This window comes from Suricata suricatta, chromosome 8 (genome assembly GCF_006229205.1).
Source record: "Suricata suricatta isolate VVHF042 chromosome 8, meerkat_22Aug2017_6uvM2_HiC, whole genome shotgun sequence".
NCBI classification, from domain to species: Eukaryota; Metazoa; Chordata; class Mammalia; order Carnivora; family Herpestidae; genus Suricata; species Suricata suricatta.
In genome coordinates this window covers 138,422,987-138,430,397 of record NC_043707.1, presented here as the reverse complement: position 1 = coordinate 138,430,397, position 7,411 = coordinate 138,422,987, and the positions used below count along the sequence as shown (strand labels likewise).

Below are 7,411 nucleotides of genomic sequence, written 5' to 3'. Positions count from 1 at the left end.
GTCTTGCCCAGGAGTAGCCATATTTTGTCCTTTGAGATGGAAGGTGACAGATGACACGGGGATTTCAGTCTTGGAGAGATTCTGAACTCGATAGCCTAAATTCAGTTTTGTGAGTAAAAGTTAAAATTTAAGATATGCACTCTCAGAGGAAATTGACTACACAGAAATAAGTTCTCAGCTGTGACCTTGGAGGGCTTTACTTTTATAAAATGTCTCGTGAATATCTTCATGTTTGGACTAAAGTGGCTGATGCACTGTAAACACACCATTATTCAGTTCGATACAAACATCAAGGAACGCACTTATTGTGATGAGCGCTGGGTGACGTATGGAATTGTGGAACCACTGACTGTCCACCTGAAACTAATGTAACACCGTATGTTAGCTACTAACAACAAGCAAACAAAATTAATGTCTGCTTCCAAAGGGAGCACCGTTTGGAGAGGTGGGTACGCTACCAAAGAAGTATGTCCGTTGGTGGAGGAAAATCCAGCTGACATTCACCATTCACTTTGAAGACCACAGAGAGCTGATAAACTGAGAAGGAATCAGTAACTTCTTTTTTATTTTTTTAATTTTTTAAATTTATAATAGTTTATTGTCAAATTGGTCTCCATATAACACCCAGTGCCTCTCCCCACAAGTGCCCCCTAGTAACCAAATGAATACAGATCAAACCCGCAGTAAGACTCCTCTCTTTCCTAAATGGCCAAAATTGAATAATACAATTCGTAGTGTACCTGTTAGGATCTGCGTGGATCTGAATGTCGTCTTCACCTCTTACAAGCGTGTGACTTCAGTTCTCTGAGTGTCCATTTCTTTATCTGTATAATGGAAATATTAACAGCATTTACCTCTTCCAGGGCTGAGATAGCACCTCTACAGTTTTTAATACACAGGCAATATGTAGTAAGAGGTTTTGAAAAGGAATACCCCATGTAGGTATCTATCCTAAGGAAGTCGGAAATCCCTGAACAAAGAAATCATGTCTGCCTTCTTATCTCCATTTCTCTAGCGATTATCACAGAACCAAGGTCAGAATAAATGCATGGCTGAATGCATAAACAAAGATTTATATAGGGAGATGATTATGGTAGCACTATTTATGAAAGAAACCTGAGAAAAAGCTTCGTGAATCATGACAATCCATACAATAGAATATTAGGCAACCATTAAAATGACGTTTTGAAAAACGTTTAGGAAAAGTGCAAATTATTCACAGGATAATGTTAAGGGAGAGAAAGCAGTAGCTAGGATAGAATTGTACACTGCATATGGTTATTATTCAAATTGTGTAAGACGTGTGAAGGTCCATACAGAGTGGAAGGAAAGAAATTCAAAAATCAGCTAGATTTAACTCTGAGTGATCAACCATAGGGAATTCCTTTTTGTTCTTTATGTGTCTGTGTTTCCAGATTTTCTACAATGATGATTCATTATGCTTACAATCAAAGATTTTTTTTTCACGTATATTGGGAACAATTCATTATGGATCGTTGAAAAGAAAGTGATCTATAGTCAATAAAGAGACATTTTGGACCCCAAGAGTGAGAATGTTTAATTCCTTAGGGTTTATGGTGCAAAGGAAATCATGAGCGGAGCGCTCTGTGCAGTAAGCATCTCCGGATGGAAGCCCATCGGATAATGTAAAAATATGTGAGATTTTATCCCTGAGAATTGCTCCTGTGAATCATTTATTGTACGCGGGCCTTCTTGTCTGAATCGGGGAGCTTTGCAACCTAATTTTAATTTCTAATGTGCCTGGTGCTTCTCCTCAGTTATTGTCTCTGTTTAAACTCCATTAGTATAGATGAAGGAATCAGCTTACACTTTATGTACCTAGTTCTATATTATTTTTGTGCATTTATAACTGGCCTCTAGAGTTTAGTCTCGCCCTGAATGATCTAGCTGTGCAAGACGTTATGCCAATTTATTAGAAGGAAGAAGAGGAACACAGTATGCATATTAAATGTGAAGATTTTTCCACAGTCCACTGCACAGTCAGGAAGGGCTTCTTTTCCCTTGTACCAGATGCTGCTCCTGGAAAGGATCTCCACTGGCTGGCATGCTGGTTCATTCATTCCAAAACCAGTCTGAGTCCTGTAGGATCCTGGGACAGCGTGCCTCTGACAACTGATTTTCCCATTTATCTTGTTGAACAGTGTGATGGAATTGGGGGCCGCCGCAGGAGGTTCTGTGGGATGTGCGGGTGCACTCAAGTCTCCCCAGCTTCAAGGGCGCCTCTCTCTAGTCAGTAAGTCCCTGGAATGTCAGGAGACTACAGGGCATTCCTTTTTCAGAAATGGGGGAAAGAATGCCAAACAAAAGACTAGTATGCCCTGGGCTCACCTCCCCACCGACAGTGGCCCCGCTCCTGCATGCCCTCTTCCCCTCCCCTCCCCTCACACCAGAACGCACGCTCTGGGGAGGGTGCTGGCCAGGGACCATGGATGGTGGCAGTTAATGGGCCATCCACTGGATGTGGTGCCTCTGGGAGACTTGTCGATCTCAGTGTCCCATCCCCCCACTCTGCACCATAGAAGTGAACTCCTGAGCAAAGCTGGCCAATAAGAACGCTCCAGGCTCTTGACCACAGCGACTGGGTCAAGGATGGCCGTGTGACATCAACGGGTCCAAGTGGAGATTTCCGTGTTGTTGAGCCTTTGGAGAGTGTTCCTCCTGCACAAGCGTGGGAACCAGGGAAACATGAGTCTCAGGATGCAAAGGCTGAGATGGGAGTACCAAGGGCAGACCAGCAAGGGTCCAAAAGCATGTTTGCCATTGCCCAAAGTGTGGTCTGAGAGCTGGTCCTCAGTTTCCTCACCTGTAAAATGGAGCTAATAACTGCACCAGCCCTCGGAGAGCATGCTGCCGATAGAACATGTGCTCAGGATCCAATGCTCAAGGAGCGCCAACTATAGGGCAGCCCTGCCCAGGCCTGAGCCTTCGCCGCCGTCTTCATTACAGTGCCGCGTGCAGGGAGCTGCTGGGGAATCAGGGCCGGCAGATCCGAGCGGGGCTGAGGCATACAGGGGTGTAAGTCACACACGTGGTCACACCCCCTGGATCCGGCATGCCTTGAGGTCTGTCCCCCCACCCCCCGTCTCTCCCAAGAGTGAGTCAAAATTTCTCCTTTACTGAAGCCACTTCGAGAAGAGTGTTTATTTCCTGCAGTGACTTCTGATCACTAGAAAGCAATACATCACCCAATCTTCGCAAAGCAAAAATGTCTTTGTTTCAAGTTATAAACTGCTTTTACCCCCTTGAAAGAAGAGTCCTTTCTTGAAACATTTCTGGGGGGAAACATTAGAGCTGAATTTCTTTTCTGATTCAAGTCCCCAAACTCGCCATCCTGAGAGCCAAGGAAAGTTATGGGGCTGGTCATCTGGTGATTTTTCTCTCTTTCTGGAATACATTGTCCTTTTAACAGCAAGTTCTATTTGTATTTGCTGCAAGTAGAATTTTCGATTACTCTTCTGACATCCAGATCAGTCATTGCTTTTTATTATGCTCTGGCTTTAGGAAGAAATATGCTCCTGACAGCAACTTTATTTGAATTCTTCTGCTTAGGTTAATAGCAAATAAAGGCCAAGATCACCACCAGGTCCAGACCAACAGAACTGAGTTTGTTCTGAGGGAGGGAGGTAGCTGTTTAAGATGCTTCTCTTTCATGCTTGCTGTGCCTACAGTCTTTACGACTGGATATTATCACCCTTTCAGAAGCTGTTTGCCGTGGTCGTATCCTAAAGTGGTGCTTGGCTCACGTAGGTCTTCTCTCCTCTAGCCAGTATTAAACTAGAAACTGTTTCTTGCGCCAGCCGGTGGGTGAAGCCCTTCATCTGCCCCGCTTTGTGTAATGCTCGTCCCACCTCTGAGATGCCGGTGGCTCATCCCAACTTTATGGAGAAGCCAACAAACACGCTCAGAAAATGCAAGTCGCAGCACGCCCGAGGCGAAGAGCGGAGTGAGCAGCAGACCCAGCAGTCAGACCCGGGCCCGTGGGAGCCAGAGGGTGCTTGGAGCCCCCGCCGCTGCTCGACCTGTCACAGGCACGGGAGTCCCCAGACAGGTCTGTTCCTGATGAAGACCCGTGAACGCCACGCCTGCTAGCAGGGACCGTATCACACACTGGTCCTCAGCCCCGCTCTTAGGTTCTGACTAAGCTTCAGGCATGAAGTTAGGCTGCACACAGAAAGCGTGGTTGAGAGAGTTACCTGCCACTCATCTGTGAGCCTAAGAGATGTCCGCGGAGATGCCCGTGTGCCATTACAGGGCAGCAGAGTAATCTAATTCCAGGCGGCAAACCGCGGCCAGCCTCCAGAGCTGTGGCTGCCCCTTTCAGACACAGGTATGGCTGCACATGAGCTGTTCTTTTCAAATAGCAATGTCTCCTCTACTCTCTCCTCCTCCTCCTCCTCCCCTTCCTTCTTCTCCTCCTCCTGCTCTCTCTCCTCCACTTTCCCCCCGTCTTTCTCTTCCTCAGGCTAACTCAAGACTTTCACCAACCCCTACACCCTATAAAGATCAGCACAGCCCATTCAAAGACTGACTGGATGTTTGGAACACCTCGGCATAAGTCAGGGAGAGAGATGGATCCGAAATACACAGGCCAGCCCTGCTGTCTGTGGCCTGAAAGACACCAACTCTCTTTCCAGTACTGCTTTGACGCCTTCTTTGGGCCTCCAGGAGAAACTCAGAAACGGCCCCTCAGCAAGCCAGAGACAGCAGGGCCCTTGTGGAGGGGTACGAGGTGAACACACCCGTCTCTGCGACAGCTCGACTGCACTCGGTTTGAGCCATTCTTCAAATGTAGGCAGGTTCTGAGTCCGAGCCCCGGCTGAGAGCCCGGCAGGGGGCCCGTCCAGACTGCTCAGGTCCAAAAGCTGGGTGAGTCCACTAAAAATAAATGCTCTCTGTTACTCTATATGGAAACATAAAGACCCCACCCACATCTCCCACAGCAAACTCAGACAAAACAGACAAACGACCAAACCCAAATTAGGTAGTCATAGACAGGGCCAGAGTCCCAATCTGGAGAATAAGAAACAGAACTTTCAAAAACATTGGGATTCTCATTGGGCCTTAACTAATGACCCACTGAGCCGTCAAGAAAGGGCAGAGTAAAAACACTGCTTTTGGGTGAAGTGTGTTGTTTTGCTTCAATCGGTGGTGTGACAAGGTAAAAAAAATAATAAAAAAATAAAACATTGGATTGCACACAATTGCCACATGTCAGGACTGACATCGCTGTCTTCCTCAAGACCACCTATCCTTCTGATGACAATGACACATTCAGAGGGCTCCCCAAACTACACTCAGTCTTGAGAATTCTCCAGCGGACCCCACAGAACTCACAGAAAGGTGCTAAGCTCATGGTTATGGCTTATTATAAGGAAAGAATGCAAACCAAATTCAGCCCAGGGAGGAAGGACATCAGGTGGAGTCCAGGAGGGTTCCAAGTGGACAGTTTCCGTCGTTGCTTCCCCCTGGAATCAGGACACATTGCCCTCCCGCATCGATGTGACACAAAGTATTGCCATCGGGAAGTGCGCTCTAACTTCAGCGTCCAGAGTTGTTACTGGGGCTTCATGACATAGGCACGGCCGGGTGGAATTCAGGCCCGGGTCCAATGATTCGGGCAGCCAACCTCCGACTACATCATGAGATTGGTCTTCCTGGCATCGGCAGCGTCCACCCTGCATCCAGCATGGCGGGCTTCCCTGGTGAACAAAGACACGCCTACTGGGCACGACACAGACCACCTCCCAGGAGCGGAGGGCCAAGGCCAGATACTTCATTGGGCAAAGCCAAGTTCTTTACAACCAGGGATGCGGAGGAAGAAATGCTGACTTTGGGTGCAGGGGGTGCGCAAAGCCTGTGGCTGGAAGGTCATGAGTGTGTAGAATGAGGTCCACTTAGGACAGACTATATTGGATTCCCCAAACCGGAATCTCAGAAAGGATGGGGTCAATTGGCAAAAATGAATCCTTATTTCTGGTAACTGCAGCCCCGCCTTCTCTCTCTCTTTCTTTTTCTCTCTCTTTCTCCCATTTGAACTCCCCAGCGGCAGAGGCCAGGCCCACCCACAATTTACCCTTCCTTCCCTGAAATCAGAGCTAACGCATTTCCAAACCCAGCGCCGCACAGACCAACTAATTATAATGCAGTTGCTTGCCTTTATTTTATACTCTGTATTTCCCTGCTTGTTGAGCTGAGAATTGTTACCCTATTATTAATTCATTAAGAAACATAATTTCATGCAAAATAATGTGTTTACCCTCTTCTATTAGGTTAAGGCAGTGCGGTGATTGGAGCCGTGTCAGGGAATGAGTGAGGCGCCCCCGGGGTGGTGGGGGGCGGCGCTGGAGCTGTGTGATTTCTCGTCGGCCGGATACACGAAGCCAAGGAGGCTGGACTGTGATTCTGATTTTTCGGTACGTCTTGTATCCGGATCTACGCGAGATATCCAGTAGAGGACATTAAGTGAGAGGAAGATGCTTGGGAAAATAGTGTTTAATCGTGTTTTCGTCTGGTTGGTGCGTCTGTGCTCCGTGTTGCAGAAAAGCGTTCATTTACATTCTGCAAGCTCTTGGCGAGAGGAAAATCAATGCCTTTCTTTTTCATGTGGAAAACTGAGATTTTGTTTTAGGTGGATGAGTTGCTGGTAGAGACCTAGCCAAAAAACGAGACACCAGCAGGTCCCTGTGCCCAGCTCCGTCCTCTGCCAGCTGACCCCCCAGATCCTGCTTAGCCACAACTGACCTGCCTGACACCTGCTCCTGGCATTCTTCTGCACCCAGGATGCCAGGAGGAGACCTCAGGATGCTGTGGATGTCCTCCATGCTGGACAACTGTTCCAATCATGTCAGGACTTGAATTAAAATACTCAAATTTGAGTACAGCGAAAGGATGGGCTTTACCATTTTACCATTTTTTTCTTCCTAAATAACCTTTACTCTTTTTGTGATTTTTGACCTCTGGGGTTGGACGTAAAATCATTTTTGTTTTTTTTCACTTTTTTAAATGTTTTATTTATTTGAAAGAGAGACAGAGAAACGGTATGAGCAGGAGAAGTGCAGAGCGAGAGACAGAGACACAAAATCTGAAGCAGGCTCCGGGCTCGGAGCTGTCAGCGCAGAGCCCGATGCGGGGCTCGAACCCACGAATGCTGAGATCATGACCTGAGCTGACCGACTGAGCCACCCCAGTGCCCCGGATGTAAGATCCTTCTTAAGCAAAGCGGAAGACAAAGGGACAAAGAGAAACGGCAAAACAAGCAGGCAGCGCGCTGGAAGTGACCCTTCCTGTGTGTTAGCATAAACCACAGATGAAGGGAAAGAAACGAAGCCAGAGGAAGGACCAACACAAGATACGTTTACAAATTATACTGTGGCCGAGGCCGGCCGTTGGA

At 47.4% G+C, this 7,411-nt stretch overlaps 1 non-coding gene across 1 annotated transcript; it reads left to right on the top strand.

The window, feature by feature from the left end:
- Window positions 1-5,050: 5,050 nt before the first annotated feature.
- Window positions 5,051-5,180, top strand: LOC115300590. Its single transcript, XR_003912752.1, has one exon. It is a non-coding gene; the product is annotated as a small nucleolar RNA SNORA21 (small nucleolar RNA).
- Window positions 5,181-7,411: the final 2,231 nt, after the last annotated feature.